Source organism: Mus pahari, chromosome 8 (assembly GCF_900095145.1).
Source record: "Mus pahari chromosome 8, PAHARI_EIJ_v1.1, whole genome shotgun sequence".
Classification (NCBI taxonomy): domain Eukaryota; kingdom Metazoa; phylum Chordata; class Mammalia; order Rodentia; family Muridae; genus Mus; species Mus pahari.
Window position 1 is genome coordinate 54,666,416 of NC_034597.1, and position 17,269 is coordinate 54,683,684.

Sequence of the window (17,269 nt, forward strand, 5' to 3'; positions counted from 1 at the left end):
ACTCACTTGGTAGACCAGGCTGGCCTCGAACTCAGAAATCCACCTGCCTCTGCCTCCCGAGTGCTGGGATTAAAGGCCTGCGCCACCAGGCCCGGCTTCGGAAAACTGCTTCTTATTGCTCAATATTGTACTTTGCTTTCTCACCCTCATGTGTGTATGTACAAATACATGTGTATAGAACTAAAAATGCTCACTTTTTGTTTTAATTTTATTAGTGTCATTAAGCATAAAAATAAATATATCATAATTTCAGAAAAATGAATGAAGTATTATTTTGGCTTTGTACTCCAAACTTGGAATTCGATGATTATTACTGTTTCAGCTTTTAAAAGGACAGAAAGGGAACCTTCCAGGGAGACTGTGTGACTGTGCGCAAGTATGTGTGCGCTCATTTTTCTGAAATCAAGTTCCTTCTGATACTTTCTGTTTTAGTGTCATATTAGAGGCTTCATTTCATGATCATTTGTTCATTCACGTGTGTTTTTATTTTTAGCTCTAAGCAAAAGACATGAGGCCTCAGCTGAACTGAGGTGGCTTTGAGGTCATCCGATTTCTAGACGTGTACGGTCACCTGGTCGCGAAAGCCCTCCAAACAGAATGGTAATGGCAAAATTGGAGGGATGGAGAGGGGGCCTCATGCCCCTTCCCCACCTCTGCCCTCCCCCGACTTTTAAGTATGTTAAAGAAACAGTATTTAGAGAAAGGTCTAGGCTTAATTTCTGGGAGAGACTAAGATTCTTTGCTCAAACTCAAAAGGTATTCTCAGCTGCCATTAAGTCAGAGAAGGGGTTCTCCGTGCCATTTCATATCCTGCACTTGATACAGTACCGTTGTAGCTTCTAGTATTATCTCACAAGTTTGCTGCATGTTAGCCAGACTTGAGAAGTTGCTTCATTGCTGAGCTCCAAGAGGGAGCAAATTCATCCCTGTCTGGCGGGCCACGCAGAAGACAGCCTTCCAGTTGTTACTCAGGCGACAGTTGCATTTTGAAGCAATGCCTTGTTGCTTCTCGTGTTTCCTTGCATGGATGTTCATCAGCACTTCTGGGCATCGTCTGTCACTTGTCTGGACTATTTCCTCTGCTCATAACCCCATAACCATACGTGTCGAGAGTGTCAAAATTCAGAGACCATTTCCAGCCCTTCATGTATGTGACAATTTATGACAAGTGAAACCTCCCATGGAGCTCTTACCTTCGTCTCAGCTAGCTATACACAGGATTACAGACCTCTTGGAAGGGAGAGCGCTGAGCTCTTGGTTTTCTATAGAATGGTGCTCTGGCCTTAAGGGGCATGGTTTCTAAGCCATGGTAGAGGAGTTCATTTGGGTCATGTGGTTCATTTTTGTGCATTAACTGTCTTAGTAGAAAGAGGTAGAGCAGTATATTCTGAAGTCACAGTTCCAGCACATAGTGAGTGATACTGTCCTAGAGGTGGGGTATGGGGAAAGTCTTAATGAGAAATCATTAAGAAATCAGTAGTACCAGCTCTAATGATGCCTGTATAATTAGAAATTGTAATCTCTAGCCGGGCTTAGTGCACACACCTGTTATCCCAGTACTCCTGAGGCAGAGACAGGTCAATCTTTGTGAGTTCCAGGCCATCTGAGTCTACATAGAGTTCTAGGCTAACCAGGGATACATAGTTACAGCTAGCCTTCTTGTGTTCTCTCTCTCTCTCTCTCTCTCTCTCTCACACACACACACACACACACACACACACACACACACAAACACACAATCTAATTTCTTCTTATTACTCGAACAACAGGGTTTTTTTTTTTTGTTTGTTTGTTTGTTTTAATTCTTTTTCATAGAAGACAGAAAGCAAAGCAGGCGCGCTCGGCTATGCTGCGGCCCCTTTGAGGTTAGAAGGACTTTAATGTCACGTGCTAGACGTTAGTGCTTTGGAGGACAGTCAGCTAAAAAGCAGCTTCTAAAGGTGTGTGTTAGCCAAGAAAACACCTGTAGCTTCATTCATGCACCTCAGTGTCTTTGCCACGGTGATCACTTCCAGGTGAGAAAGACAGGACTACTGCTATTTTAAAGACTTATAAATGTGAAATGGTATTGACCCAACAAATATTAAACAAACAGGTGGCACATATGAGTATAGTTTGATAATTATTTTGCTGTATGGAAACTGCTTTAAGTAAAGCTTAAAAGCTAATGTAACACGAGTAAAGCCATTGATGTTGAAATGTTTTGAAATTTATACAAGTAAATATTGACCTTTTCTGAAAAGTCTTTTTCTTTGCCCTTGTTTAATTTATTTTCCCTTTTTTGTTTTTTAGGTTTGCAATTTTTTTTGGTGCTGGCATGTTCAGAATCTTGGATCCCTAAATTGAATGTTGGAAATATGTAGGAGCCTTGGGAATGATGTTGTTGTCATGTATTAATGTCTTGGTAGGTTTATTAGTAGTCTAATAATTGTCTGTAAAGGAACGCCATACTTGTAAGGTGACAGGTGCGTCTCAGGACTGTCACCTGTCTGAGTGCTGTGCTCTGGAGACAGCTCTGCTGTGCAGCTTCTCTGTGGCCCTCTCACTGTCCTGGGCAGTCTGTGGGAGTCCTCCCATGATGCTTTGTTTAGCTGGTTTTCTCTCCTGTGTACATTGCAGTGTGAGCTCTTTAGGTCACAGGAATCAGGAGTTTTGAAGAGAAGAAAAAGCATCCAGTGACAATCTTAACTGCAGTAACTACAGAATTTCCCCTGGGAATCACCTCACAAGGTCTGTATTAGAATATGGAAAAGTTTTACAACTAATATATGTGTAGCAAAATGCTGCCAGTTTTTAAAATCAGGTATTATTGTAGACCAGAGGTGTTCCTGTCTCCTCCTGGTCAGTTGATGAGTTAGGGGGTCTCTGTAAAGAGGAGAAGAAGGGGCTTGAATTTCCTGAAAGGATTAATTTCCCTAAAACAAAAAAACAAACACCCGTTAGTGGGTTCCCTTCCCTGTGTGGGTGGGGGAGTGTTCATCCAAGGACAGCTGGATGGTGGTGTCGGGTGCAGATTAGAGTCGCTGTAGTTATCCTTGGTGGTTCGTTGTCCTTTGGCCGCCTCCTGCACCTGCTGGAATTCAGAGACTTGAGGAAGCTCAGTTACTTCATCAATGTGAAAACTGTCCTAACTGGGAGCAGTGATTGCTGGGACCACAGTTAGAGAGAACAGCCTGGAAGGGGAAGGGAACTCAGGAGAGCTGCTGGTGAGTTGGCCATTGTTGACCTTCCTCACCTGCAGTCACTGTTATCCTCAGATTTCTGTGAGGAGGTTTTCAGAAACTGAAGGGCTGTACTATTGCCAGTGGCCCCCTTCTAATTAAAATTTAATTACATCATTTCCCTTCTTGCCTTTCTTCCCTCCAACCTTCCCCTCCCTTTTCAGTGGCAAGCATTAGATGATACTTATTTAATGGAAAACACTACGTAGATATTTTTTTTTTTGTTACATACCAACCTCATCATGTGTTGCCTATTTAGCTGCTTTCTGATTACAACTGGCTTTTAAAAACTCTCCTTCTGTGGCACTTCTGTCAATGGAGGTTTTCTTTTAGCCAGTTCTAGCCACAGTATTGATTGGGCCTGGGTATCTGATATACCCAAAACGAATTAGCCAACCAGAAAAAAACTTTGTCCCCACCAGAATAAATATTTTAAAGACCTTTTTAGATTCTGAAAACCATGAGTACAAATGAAAGAGACTCCAGAAAGAGAAAACCCTAGGAGGCTGACAGTACAGAGTGCTGGTGGGCTGCAAACTGACCTTCACAGAGCAGAGCTAAAGGAGCAGAGCCTTCTGGAGGGGAGGAGAATGCTGGGATGCCCTGGACACGAGACATTTCATGTTGTCCTAGCTGGTTTTCACAAGCGTGTCATGGAATTTAAGAATAGTGAGGCCCATGTTTGGAAATATTGATGTATTTCCTCATGGTGAGTTTGAGTTATTATTGCATGTCCTAAGTGTTTTTGCAGCTCCATGATAAATTTAACTTCAAATAAATGTCTTAAATACTAGAGAAAATACATTATCAATAAGATTGTTTTATTCCTGCTGTATAACTTTACAAAATTTTGTAGATTATTATGTATAGAGGAGAACTGAAGGCGTGAGTAGGGTCACATTGGCCACCTCCTAGAAGCTTCTGGATAAAACTTTCTATAGTACTGATTAGAGAGCATGGTAGTGTCTCTCATGGGAAGTGTGTCCCTGGGTCACCGTGCTTCACAGTCTTGGTACATCTCACTCCACAGAGAACAGATGAGTGTCAGTTCCTCATGTTACTAACAGGGACCTCGGGAGCGAGAGGAGCAGTAGCCTGACCCTTTGAGGAAATGGTAGAGAAACTCCATGTGGAAGCCAGCTGAACGCTGGGGCTCCTTCACCAGCCCCACACAGGCGGGCACATTGGCATGCAAGGATGGATGCCCAGTCTTTGGGGTCCTCATCACTTGCTCTGACTTTGATCAACTCCCTCAGTGATTGGGACCTCCAACTTGAAGGCTGCCTACTGCCTCTTCATGTAAGCCTGCAGCCACAAGCTGGAAGCCTCATAGAGAAAGGGGACAGGCTCTGCAAAATCCATTCCATAGGACAAGTGGCGGAAGCAGAGCGTGAGGCACGGTGCATGGCGTGCCTTTCACTGAAGACTCCTCATTCCATAGTGAGTTGAACAGTAGTGCCTTGTAAGCACGGACAGAACAGTAATTCTCCCTGAAGTACTGCAAAGGTTTTCTTAAGTGTGACCTTTCTTATTAAATAATTCTTAAATTACGTAATAGTGACTGGAATTTGGGATTCTGTTGTGACTTGTAAATTTGAAGTGCATTTTCAGGAAAATTGTCAAGATTCCCAGGTGACTCATTTTCATTCCTTGCAGCCGTTCTGGTATGTGATCCTTCTTGAGTCTGTCAGTTGGGAGGAGACACCCTTTGCCTTCTGTTCTGACTCCGTGACTGCCTCTGGCTTGCACTACACAAAATCTCATTTGTTAGAGGTCCATCTGGACAGCTCTGGTGGTTTCACGTCCACAAGGAAAGAGAGTCCTGCATGCCTCAAGTATGTGCTACCTGTGGTGACCATATAAACACGAGTACAGGGGTTCCAGAGTCTGCTGGACTTAGCTATACTGCCCTGCTCATCCTTCCTGGGTGACCCCATCAAGGTTCCTTCCAGCTCTTCAGAGTGGTCCTGTTTGGCTCCTGAGTATCCCCACATAGTTCACCCCTCTTCTTTACCCTTGTTAGGTTGCGTTCTGCTGAGAACAGGAGCTTTGCATCACCTTACTGATGTATTTCCATCCTCCTTCCTGAAGAGAAGCAGCACTTTAGACATAGGGGATTGTCTCTAGAAAGTTCACAGCACTGTGTTCTAATTGTGGCCTCTCAGTGTGCTGGTCACTGCCACTCTGGTTTCCAAGGAAACCTTTCTCAACTGCCATGCATCGAGCCTGAGAAGCCCAGTGTGCCTCAGGCGTGGGAAGACCCAGAGCTGACATATTATGAGTATGGAAGTTTGCTAGGACCTGAAGAGAGCCAGAGACGCTCCTGTAGAGAAAGTGTCTGTGTCAGCAAGATTTGTCTAGACCATTGACTAACGTTTTCAGCCCACATTAGTCCACATTGAACCTATGCAGAATATCCAGTGCATGTTTGTAAGCCATCATTTAATCTTTTGAAAAGTTGGTTACACTGACATAAGTTTTTTACATATAAAATTCAGAAGCAATACAGATGTGTTTTGTGGAAAGGCTATATATACTGCTTGTAATAAATTTCTGACTCTTGCTTAATAAAAAATTAAATGGTTCAATTATGGAAAACCCAACACTTGGAATTTTTTTTGGTGGGGTGGTGGTAAGTGCGTGGCTGTTTTTACTTTTCCTGTAATATATGTATATTCTCTGCAGCAACTGCCTATAAATCCTGTGGTCAGGGGTCATATGTTTTCTTCAGAAACTCTTAAGCTCTTGACTGTAGTCACTAAGTGTTTAGGGTACTAGAAATGCATCTCAAAGTTTTCTGTGAACATAGCAAACTTTGTTCAAGCTTTATCCTGAGAAGCCTCACACTGTGAAGGAGGTTTTAATAAGTAAGCTTGAGTGGGGGGTAGGCTCAGAGAAAAAGGAAAGGCCCCTGTCTGGAACAAGAGTAGATAAGCTTATGTGTATGTCTGAACCTAGCCAGGGGCTCAAGGTACCAGAGCTCCGGATGACTGACTGCAGCACATTCAGCAAGCACACACTACAGAATACAGGGGGGAAGGAACACGAGGACAAGCAGAAACTGCACAGTAAAAGATGGAAGTTTTAATCTGGGGGTGAAGCTCATGATGGTCAGTCTCAGCACTCAAAAGGTCCTGTATCAGGACAGTTGGGGCTATAGAATGGATTCCAGCCAACAGCTTTCAAAAAACAAGAAAAAAACCAAAACGTATACCTGTCTCTACTGTATGTTAGATGTGTAAAATTGTAAGTTTATACTGTTGAGTTCTCTTAAAGACATTTTGTACAATTTCTCATTGCCCTTTGAAGTCAAAAGCCTGGGAGATGCTGTTTCTTGGCACTGTAGGTCAATATTAACAGGTTGATTGAGTTCTGCTTAACGGACTTAACTTTCAGGTCCCTTAGGAGGGTTTCTGAGACCAGTCAAGGGGATTGTGACCATTCCTTTAGCACATAGTTTAGCATCTTTATAAAGCAAATCTAACGGTGTAGCAGTGTCAGCATGGAACCAAGAACTTTCTGGAAATTTCTCACATTACCAATATGTTAGAATTCAGTGGAAAACTCAGGTGATGTAGATTCCTGACAACACAGAACTTTCAGGAAATGATTTATACCACCCTGTGGATTATAGTTATTAGTTTTGTGTATGTGCGTGTGTACACACTCAATGCCTTGCATGCATGCTGCAGCTTGAGTATGAAGTCACGGGATAGTTTGCAGAAATCAGTGCTCCTCTTCTACCACGGGTTCTGGGATTGGACATGGGTTGTCAGGCTTGTGTGGCAAGTGCTTTTACTCACTAAGACATCTTCCTGGCCCAGATTAATCAATTTTTAAAATTTCTGCTCATCTGTAATACCAAGTTTAAGGCTGATTTTTTGCATGCTTTTATCTTCTTTAGTTGGACTACTTTTATTAATAAGCTTTAAGGAACCTAACCAACATACATTAAAGTGTCCCCAATGCCTTTGAGATTTGTAGCCCATCTTCATCTTCCCAATATTGGCAGTTTTTAGAAAAATTTAAGTGCAGTAATTCTAGTTTCCATATCTTGTCTACTCATGGGCCAGCCATGGTTCTAAGTGTGTCAGAGAGCCACTTTCTTGGGAAGACATGGCTTTTCCTTGTCTTCTTCAAGAGTAGGGTTGGATGTTGTTCCATAGCTCTTTCAGGCACAACATTCAGAACAGGCTCCATGACTTCTGACCTGGTACACAGCACTCCTGCAGTTTCTCCCTGACCTCTCGGGATGGTGCCAAGTCCTTCCTGGGTTGTACATTAGAGGACATTTGTTCTAGTTAAGTGTTTTCCTTAGAGTTTTCTAAAGAGCCTATCAGTGAATTCTTAAGCCCTGGGCTGTGGATAGTGAGGCAGTTGCTTCCTCCATTCATTGGGACTGTAATCGCAGCACTGAAATTATCAAATAAATGAACTTGTCTGCAGGGTTGTCTTGGACTCTGTGTTGATGCTCTGTGTCCTTCCCCAGGGTTGCCCAACCACCACTGGGGCTTCTGAAAAAATCCATGGAAAGTATTGCTTACCATTAAGATTTTGAACCCAAATTTTAATATTTTGAACCCAGATTTTAATATTCCCAAATTGCAGCAAAAATTACTGGTCAATACCCGTTGAAATACTTCTTTAAAATAAAGCATCTAGAACTAATGGTTTTGTGATTTTTACTCTGAAGAAGCAGCACAGGTTTCTTTGGGTCTTTGATGACTGTCTCAAGCTTAGCTGTCTCTCTGCATTGCTCTCGAGATGTTTATATTTGTGGTCAACTGGCAACTTCGTTCCCTTACAAATTGGAGGTTGGGTTTGGTTTGGTTTCTGCTTGGATTTCTTCATGGCCTTTGTAGAAGTCCAAAATCTAGATCACAAAACAAGCTTTCATGCACTTTCCAAAGCTTTTTGTGGAATCCTTAGGATATATCAAAATATTGGAGACATTGTAGAATGGCTCCCATCTGAGGGAAATGGAGGCAGTGTAGTCTGAGTATATATAACCTGTGGGTGGTTCAGGGCTGCCCTCCGCTCTCCGTTTTTCTGATTTGGCAGTTGGAATGTCTCCATTTACCAAGGTGAAGGCAGGTATTGGAGTATTTGGTGCTTCACCTGTCTGCCAGCACGAGCAAAGGGTTTTTACAGCTCTCTAAGAAGCCGCTGTAGCGAATTGTAGTATCTCCCTTCTAGGTATTAATTTTAAAATATCTGTTTAAATTAAAATTGAGTAAGATTCATTCAGTATCTGCCATTTCCTCTAAAAAAGAGAAAAGAAAAAAAAAACAAACAAATAATAGTAAAAGCTTTGCCATCAGCAGCCGTCCTAGAAAGCCCATTTAGAGTTCTGCTCATCATTGTGGTACATTGCTCTGAACATCTGAAGAAGAAAATGAACATGATTGCTTGGGCTTGATGAAGCAGAAGCCTGTGAAAGGACCATTCCTCTGCAGGCCTTCCTGGGCATTCTTCTGTCACAGGGCTCTCATGGGAGGAATTTGCAGACCATCATGTAAGGGCACCAGGAGGAGGGAGGAATGGGCAGCCAGGCAGGAATGATAGGTGACTCCTTGGGGTATAGGCAGGGTCAGTACTGGGATGTCTTTATCGATGGCCTGAACTGTCGGGTTCTGCATCATCATCATCATCATTATCATCTCACTTGTTGGGAACTCTTAGGCTGCACTAGCACTGCTGAGGCAAATGCATTGTGAACAGGTAGGCATTCTGCTATCTTAAGACTCCAAGGGATGGTGGAAGGTAACTATCTTGCCATGTTGACAACTAGAAGCTCTCTCTTTTCCATCTTGTTTGCTCCCACCCTTTTCAATGTGAGCTACAGCAAAGCTTTCTTCCAGAAGCTTGTTGAAAGACTTGGTTCAGCTGAATGCACCAGTTACATCCCTTCCTTCTTGCACTGATGATGTTTTCTAGGTCATAGGCACTGTCCCAGTCTCTTGGGAACAGACATGAGCCTAGAGTTTGTGTTTGGGAAGGGTTAAACTTGGTTTAACATGTTTTGAACCTTGACTGACTACTGGCATGGCAACACAGGGAGCAGACCCATGGCACTGTGTGCTCAGCATGCTGTGGGGAGACTGGGACCATGGGTGGTGATGAGTAACAGTTTTAGGGTAGATGTCCCTCAGAAGGTGTGTCTTGAGAAGTGTTTGTAAACTCTGCATGTCCACCTATTCTTTGGTCCCGATGACACATGCACGTCAGCTGGGGACAGCCTCTTGTCTCTCTGTGCTTGCCTTGCCTGATTTCCCACTACCCAGCTTAGACATCAACTCCAGGGCACTGAGGGTTTATGACACTTAAAAGGCAGAGCTTCCACCAGAATGGGGTGATGCTCTTCAGGGGTCTACAGCCCAGGCCTAGGTCGTGCAGCCAGATATGAGAAAGGACTAGCCATCGGGCAGCCAGAAGATGGTCTCACAAGATGGTCTGCAGCTTCCTCCAAAGAGAGCACTGTGACAGATATAGACCAGTAGCAGACTTCATGCTTCATGTTTCAGGGAGGAATTGCAACTCTAGGCATAGGGGTCCTCTGCTGTCTCCTGCAGCTCCCCTGTAAAAGTTAGTTAATGCAGATCAGGACCTGTGCACAGGTTAGTACTCCTAGTGAGTGAGAGACAGAAGGTGGAACAATTAGATTTCTTCCCCCTTCCATCTCTATCTTTTTCCTTCAAAATGTACACAACTTGTTTTAAAAATCTTGATATGATTTGCGAACTTTCCTTTTCATTAATCATCCCTGAAGACCAGTCCCTTCCCTCTTGTGTATTACTGGGTTTGAACCGAGATGTCATATCTGCTAGGCAGACCACTCCACTCCCTGTCTGTGTCTGTAGCCCCACATTTGTTCTTTGTTGCAGTATTAGCAAGTACACATTCTTTAGATGAATATATCCTTTTCAGTGTCTTTCTCTGTGTGGATGGGACCAGCTCACTTGTATTGGCTCCTGGTCACTGCAATAGAATACTGGAATGAAACTGCTTAGGTGTGGTAGTAGGTCATGACACCAGCAACATGACACTGTGACCTACAAATCTGAAAGCTAGGATAGCTTGACCCATAAGCTCCACTACTGTAGTCATTGGTCAGCTGGCTAGACCCATGACCAAAGGCTCTCCACCTTTTCTGAGTTTCTCCAAGCACAGACTTGGCTGTTCAAATACACGAGCCTATGAGCTCATTTCTATGTCCAAGCCATAATGCCCCTACTGCTGGAAGCTAGGTTTATAGTTTAGGTTCCTTCCGAGTTATCTTTCCTACAGACTCAGTTCCAGTGACCACTCCTGTGTAATTTCTGTCCTACACCATTTCCTTGGTATGAGTTATCAACACTTGGAAACTTGGGGTGTATATATCTGAGATGTACTATACAAGGGTTCACTGCTTCCACATGCCCCCTCTGAGTAGTGTGTACACTTTTTAAGAACACTGAAGCTGGACAGCATTTCCCTTTGGACTTGGGAGCCTGTGCCCCCTGACCTAGGTACTCATGATGTTTTTCCCAGCCAAGTTTTGCAGTACAGACTCTACAACCTACAGACCTTCCCAGCCTAATGTGAAACTGCTTTGATTACAAGTTTTCCCGGTCTAATTAAGCAGATCAAAGAGAAGTGTTCTTTGAAGAAATTGAAGATCTGCAGCAAGTTCTGATGTATCTCCCTGTCTAGTCTTAGGGTGATGGTGTGAGTATTATTTCTTTCTCCCGGTCTTCAGGGGAGGAGCCTTTTGGGTGTGACCCAGTTGCTGTTTTCTGCTTAGGGCTGGCAGTGCTGGTCATCTTCCCACGCCCTCCCAGGTCATCATAAGACCTCTAGATGCATTCTAGATGAAGCCACTGGGCACTGAATGCAAAGCGGAGCCTTCAGGCCCCTGCCTGATCACAGAGCTTGAATTAGAAGTCATTATTCTATTTTCCACCAAGATGAATTCAACCTGGAAATAGTTGGTACATTATCTCTTCCATTTCCTGCCTACATCATGTCTCCTCAGGAACTCACAAGCTTGCTTTTAATGTTGTGAGGCATCCACCAGAGAAGACCACTCTGACATGGATTCAGGACAATAGAATTTGTTATTCTATTATAACAGGATAATATTTAGAATAGTATAGTTAGCAAGCCACAATCCCAGTGCAGTCCTGAACCTTTCTCTGAGTTGAGTTGTTTTCTTGTGTGCATGTGCACATATGCACATACTCTCGCTCTCTCGCTCTCCTTGTCTGTGTGATGGTTTATATATGCTTGGTCCAGGGAGTGGCACTATTAGGGGGTGTGGCCTTGTTGAAGAAGGTGTGTCACTGTGGGTGTGGGCTTTAATACTCTAGTCGGGTGTGGGCTTTAATACTCCAGTCCTAGCTGCCTGGAAGCCAGTACTCTGCTAGCAGCCTTCGGATGAAGATGTACAACCCTCAGCTCCTCCTGAACAATGCCTGCCTGGACTTGATGATAATGGACTGAACCTCTGAACCCGAAAGCCAGCCCCAATGAAATTTGTGCATGCACACACACACACCAGAATTCAAGGTTAGTATATCTAGGGACTTTTGCAGAGCTATGGACTTTGATAGATTAGGTTCTTGTTCTTATGTTTTTGGTAAATAGTGTTGCTCAGTCGCTGGGTTTCAAGGCCTGAATGGTAATTTAAATCATGGTATTCTGTTGTGCTAAAGTCTGGGGGCTTTTAACATTCCCCACTGGTTCTATGGACATGAGTCAAATTGGAGATTTATATCATCTTAGCACTAGTGTTTTAGAATTTATTGTTTTACATTGCTGAGTAGGCAGTTGAGTAAGTAAGGTCCTATAGTGAGAGCTAAGAGCAAAAGGATTAATGGCCCAGCCATGACCATGGGTAGAGTAGTTAACTGGAGGGACCAAAATTTAGCAGTTGTTAGGTTCTTGATGGCTGGGAGTCTTAGGGTTTTACTGCTGTGAACAGACACCATGACCAAGGCAAGTCTTATAAAAGACAACATTTAATTGGGGCTGGATTATGGGTTCAGAGGTTCAGTCCATTATCATCAAGGTGGGAGCATGGCAGCATCCAGGCAGGCGTTGTTCAGGAGGAGCTGAGGGTTCTACATCTTCATCTGAAGGCTGCTAGCAGAGTACTGGCTTCCAGGCAGCTAGGACTAGGGTATTAAAGCCCACACCCACAGTACACACCTACTTCAACAAGGCCATACCTCCTAATAGTGCCACTCCCTGGACCAAGCATATATAAACCATCACACTGGGGTTTGTTTGTTTTTGTTGTTGTTGTTGTTTTTTTTTTTTTTTTTTTTGAGACAGGGTTTCTCTGTGCAGCACATGGCTAAACTCTTCAAAACCATCCCTGACTGANACTTCAACAAGGCCATACCTCCTAATAGTGCCACTCCCTGGACCAAGCATATATAAACCATCACACTGGGGTTTGTTTGTTTTTGTTGTTTTTTTTTTTTTTTTTTTTTTTTTTTGGTGGTTGTTTTGCTTTTTCCTGACCATGGCTAAACTCTTCAAAACCATCCCTGACTGACTGGCATAGGAAGCAGCAGGCATCCCCCAGTGCCTTACAGAGACCTCCCCCACTCATAGGGAGAAGGTCCGACCCTCTTTGATTGGAAGAACAGCCTCAGCTAAGGAGTCTAACTGGACTCCAGCCTGGAATCGAGTTTCCTAGATGACCCAGCTTTGTGTCTACTTGAGTACTGAGTTCCTTAAAGTTTTTACTCCATCTCCCACCCACACCTTCCACTCCACCCCATTCTCCCACCCCCATCATCTTCCATATCTCATCCTCTGAGGGTCTCACTGTCCAGGAGCCTGAGATTCATGTCCCTACCAGCAGGGGGATGTGAATGGGGATGGCTCACCGTGTGTGATGAAGTCAGAGTCTAGATTTTGATGGGCCCTGCCCTTTTCTATTATAGATGAACACCTGTGATATACCTTGCAGGAGGACGAAAAGTAGGGTCTCCTCCATTGTAAACAATTCAGAAGATGCACACTTGGTTAAGCTGTTAGTTCAAGCAAGCCAGGGAGTCTCTGGAACCTGAAAATATATTCAACTGCCACTCCTGAAATTATCCTGCTGTGTACATCTGTATAGGGCAACTATCTAGTAGATATTTTGTTGACATTAAACAGGCTCACTTCTCCTGGAGGTCCCTGAGGGTAAACTTAGTTTGGGTCCATTTATAGCTGTTAGGGCTGGAAGTGGCCAATGCCAAGGTAATATGAGGGCAAGTCTATATCCACTGAGATCCAACCCATCTGCCAGGTAACCATTCTCAACCAGACTTAGGTCAGGATTGCTTGCTGTGCCTGAACCCCCCCCCCCCCCATGCCATACTATGTTGGCTCCAGGTTCCAGGTTGGGATTTTATGAATCCATATAAGGTCGCCAGGCTTGAGCTTGTGGGCAGGCTCAGACACAAAGCAAAGCAAATTCTCAACATTCTAGTTAATAGCCCCCTGGGTCTGTTGCAGGGTTTGTAGAGACTTGAGCGAATAGCTAGTAATTTCTGCCTCATGAACTCGATGTGAGGTGCACCTGGTCCTTAGGAGAGCAAAGGTTAAGAGGTTGGTCCTTTTATCTATCTATCTATCTATCTATCTATCTATCTATCTATCTATCTATCTATCTATCTATCTATCTATCTATCTATCGCCAGTCCCAAGAACATACTTAGCCTGCCTGTCTTGAGCTTTGTAGCCTTTAGGCACAGCATAGTCTTCAATGAACCATTAGGACCTTTGTCAGGTTTAGGCCAATTTTGCAGGTGAAGGGCCAGACCATTATTAGACCACAGGGAGAGGGAAAACCCAACTTCATTGTAATACCTGGGCCTGAGTGACTCAGGTTTAGTTTCCCCCATATGGGTGGTCTGGTGGACCTTGCTGAACATCTGTCTTGCAATAATGGCAGAGAGTACAGGTCTTTGATCTGGCAGAAATCACCACCTGTTCGCCTCCTGTTTAGCATCTATCCTTTTTGTCTCCGTGGTTTCTTTTTATATGGTTGGGCTTTGGGGCAGTTCAGGTTCAAGCAGGGCAAACAAAGATCTGGCGAGGCCTACAGCAAGACTGCTTTCTGGATGACTGATTCTGCTACCCTATTTGTTTGGGCCTGTGGGGATTCCCTTTTTGATGCCCTTTGTAGTAGACAATGGCCACTTCACTAGCAGAGCCTAGATTTTTTTTCTGTTTTTGATTTCCTTTTTGGCTAAGGTGAGGAGTCTCCTCTCTCTCTGTGGTGGTGAGCAGTCCCTTCTCTCCCTGTGGAGGTGGCCATGACAAATGTGAACTGACTGTGTGTACCATGGTGGTTTTGCCCTTGTTCTCATTGAAGTCACTGGGTTAACTCCAGAACCTCAGCCCTTTGGGCCCACTCTGTCTTGTCCAAGGTGACAAGTGATTTCATCTTGAATAAAATGGCTCCCATCAGAGTATAATACCTCTTCTCCTTCTTGTAGCAGGGTATCTATCAGGTCAGGTCTGATGGATTGGACCATATGAGCCATTTTCAGGTAAAGTGGGGGATCAGAAAGTGGACAGAGGCCAGATTCGCCTAGCCGCCTAACCCTGGACTAGAACGGAGCAGAAAGCAGCAGCTGGGGCGAAGGCCTTTCCTCAGGCAGGAGCTGAAGCTGCTGAAGCCCATCTTTCTCCAAGGCCACAGTTGAGCAACTTCCAATTCTTGGGATCTATTTATTTTATCAAACCTGTCTACTTTCTGAAGTTTTTTTTTTTTTTCTTTCTAATATCTGGGAACAGCAGCATAAGGAAAGGAATATTTTCTAGCAGCTGTCTTTAATCCTTGAAAAAGAGGTCTGGAAAAAATTATACAGAGCCTCTTTGACTTGATCAGTGTTGGCAGTCCCATTTGGGTTGGGCAGGAGGAAAAATCGCTCTCTCCAGGCAGGACTGTCCAGCTCGCTGCCCCAGCAGACCTGGCTAGACTTCTCTGTTCTTTTCAGAGCATAGTGGGTTCTGAGTTTCTCATTTACATAGATCATTGATTGAAAAGGAGACATAAAACTATGAAAGAGAAAGGAGCTGAACTTCCGCTTTTCCTCTGGGCTTGATCTGGGGAACCATTTACCCCTTCCCTAGGCACAACCAGCTGGTCAGGGCGGGTGGGAGAGGGAACAGAGGGAGCCAAGGAACAGTTTCCTCCTCCCTGTGCACACTCCACTTAGAGGGCAGACAGCTCTGGTTGAGAGACTGGGCTCCTTCCCACTTCCACACAAGGAGCAGGAGCAGGACCTCAGGGACTGGGGTTGGGAGACTAGGTGGGGGTTTCGGGTTCCTCCGGCTGACCTGGCCTAGCCTAAATGATTAAGGTCACCAACCAGAGGACACAGGACTGTGGTGGTGGAGTTATCTTACACTATATAAAGCCACTGGTCAATACAGGGAAAGTGGCCCAGGTGGTTGGCATTTCCCAGTCACTATGTTCGAGATAACTTGAGTCATCACTGGGCCACCAACTCCAAAGGATGATCGGTCCGTCTCACACAAGGCTCAGAGGTGATTTGTCTGCTGTTTATGGAGGAAGTGTTTCGTATCTGTTCTCACCTGCAAAACTTCCCCTTGGGTTGTGACAGCCACCAACCACTACTGCTGTTCAGAGCTGCCACTAGTGTCACCATAGCAATAGCAGCAGCTGCCTCTGAAAGGGATGTGTGACTCTCGGGTGGTGGCCTGGTGTGGCCTCTGAGCCTGTGGGAAGTTGGTAGCCATCTTGGGAGCAGTGGAATCTGTGCAGATGGCTCACCCACCTTTCAGTTTTAGATCTGTTTCTCCAACCAATAAAAGTAACAGAATCACCCAGGTCCACACACAGACACCGCAAAGACAGCTGGGATGCCCCCCCCCCACACACACACACATTTATACAGCTGAGCAGAACAGAGCAGAGTCTGGCGACGTCTCACATGGGGATTGGCTCATCCGCCCCTTCTGGTCTCTGCTTTGTGTCCTAAACAGAAGGCATCTTAACCAGACTTACCTCTAGAGGTGACGACTAGGTGACTTTCAATTTTGTTTCCTTTTCTTGAATTCCTTTGAGGTGATAGGTAGCAATTGATCAAAGGGAGTTCCAAAGTGCTGGAATGTCTCAGATTGTGTACCCCATTGGAGTCTCTTGACGACCTCATTCTTTCCCAGCTTTGAGGTTCTCTAAGATCCCTTTATTTTAGAGATCTACTGGGATCCCTTTATTTTGGGATCTACTGGGGCCTCTAGAATTGTGAGGTCTGTACCAGAAAAGACTGCTCAAACACTGGTTCGAGCCAATAGAAAGTCTTTATTAGCCAACCAGTAGCTACACTGGGTGTTTGGCACACCAGTGCTTTTAAGCATAAAAACCATAATCTGGGTTGACACACTTCAGTTAGCAAAACCATGCAGAAGCAGAATGACAGAAGCCAAAGGCAAGGTTAGTACATTTAGAGACTTTCCCAGAACTGTGGACTTGGATGGTTTAGGTCTTTGATCTTGTTCTGGAGATACTGCTGTCTGTGTGTTAGGTTCCAAGACCTGAATGGTATTTCATCATGGTGTCTGCTGTGCTGAGGTGTGGAGGGCCTATTAATGTCTAGGAACATATAATACTTATGCCGCTATTTGTGCTGAGAAGCCCTGTCTGGAATGTTCTGTTAGTCTGTGCCCATTTACTCCTCATAGTGGCTATGAGTTGACTAGAACTTTTACAACCCCAGCTGGCAGTGTCTCTGTTCAGGTTATGACTTTTTTTCTCAGACCTAAGCAATCCCTGACATGTTAGACAAGAGCTCAAGGCCAGCCAGATCTATATTTAGAAGAACATCAGGAAAGCAGCCCCTAGAGTGGGGTCTCCCAGCATGGCTTCCCAGTAGCATTATTCCTGTCCAACCCATGACTCAGGTAGTACTAAGCATTATCATTTAAAAGTATTTCAGGGTTGGGCGTGGTGGCGCACGCCTTTAATCCCAGCACTTGGGAGGCAGAGGCAGGTGGATTTCTGAGTTCAAGGCCAGCCTGGTCTACAAAGTGAGTTC

The 17,269-nt window shown here is 44.5% G+C and overlaps 1 protein-coding gene across 2 annotated transcripts in view; it reads left to right on the forward strand.

Moving 5' to 3' along the window:
- The window catches only part of Xkr6 (XK related 6), a 204,248-nt gene that overhangs the window by 46,929 nt on the left and 140,050 nt on the right, over window positions 1–17,269 (forward strand). Inside the window, exons 2-3 of one of the 2 annotated variants that reach the window (XR_003844375.1) lie at window positions 494–600; window positions 2,293–2,724. The exons of the other annotated variant lie outside the window; for it this stretch is intronic. The gene's annotated coding sequence lies outside the window, so the exon portion shown is untranslated. Of the gene's footprint in view, window positions 1–493; window positions 601–2,292; window positions 2,725–17,269 lie in introns of those variants that run through there. 2 annotated transcript variants of the gene reach the window in all.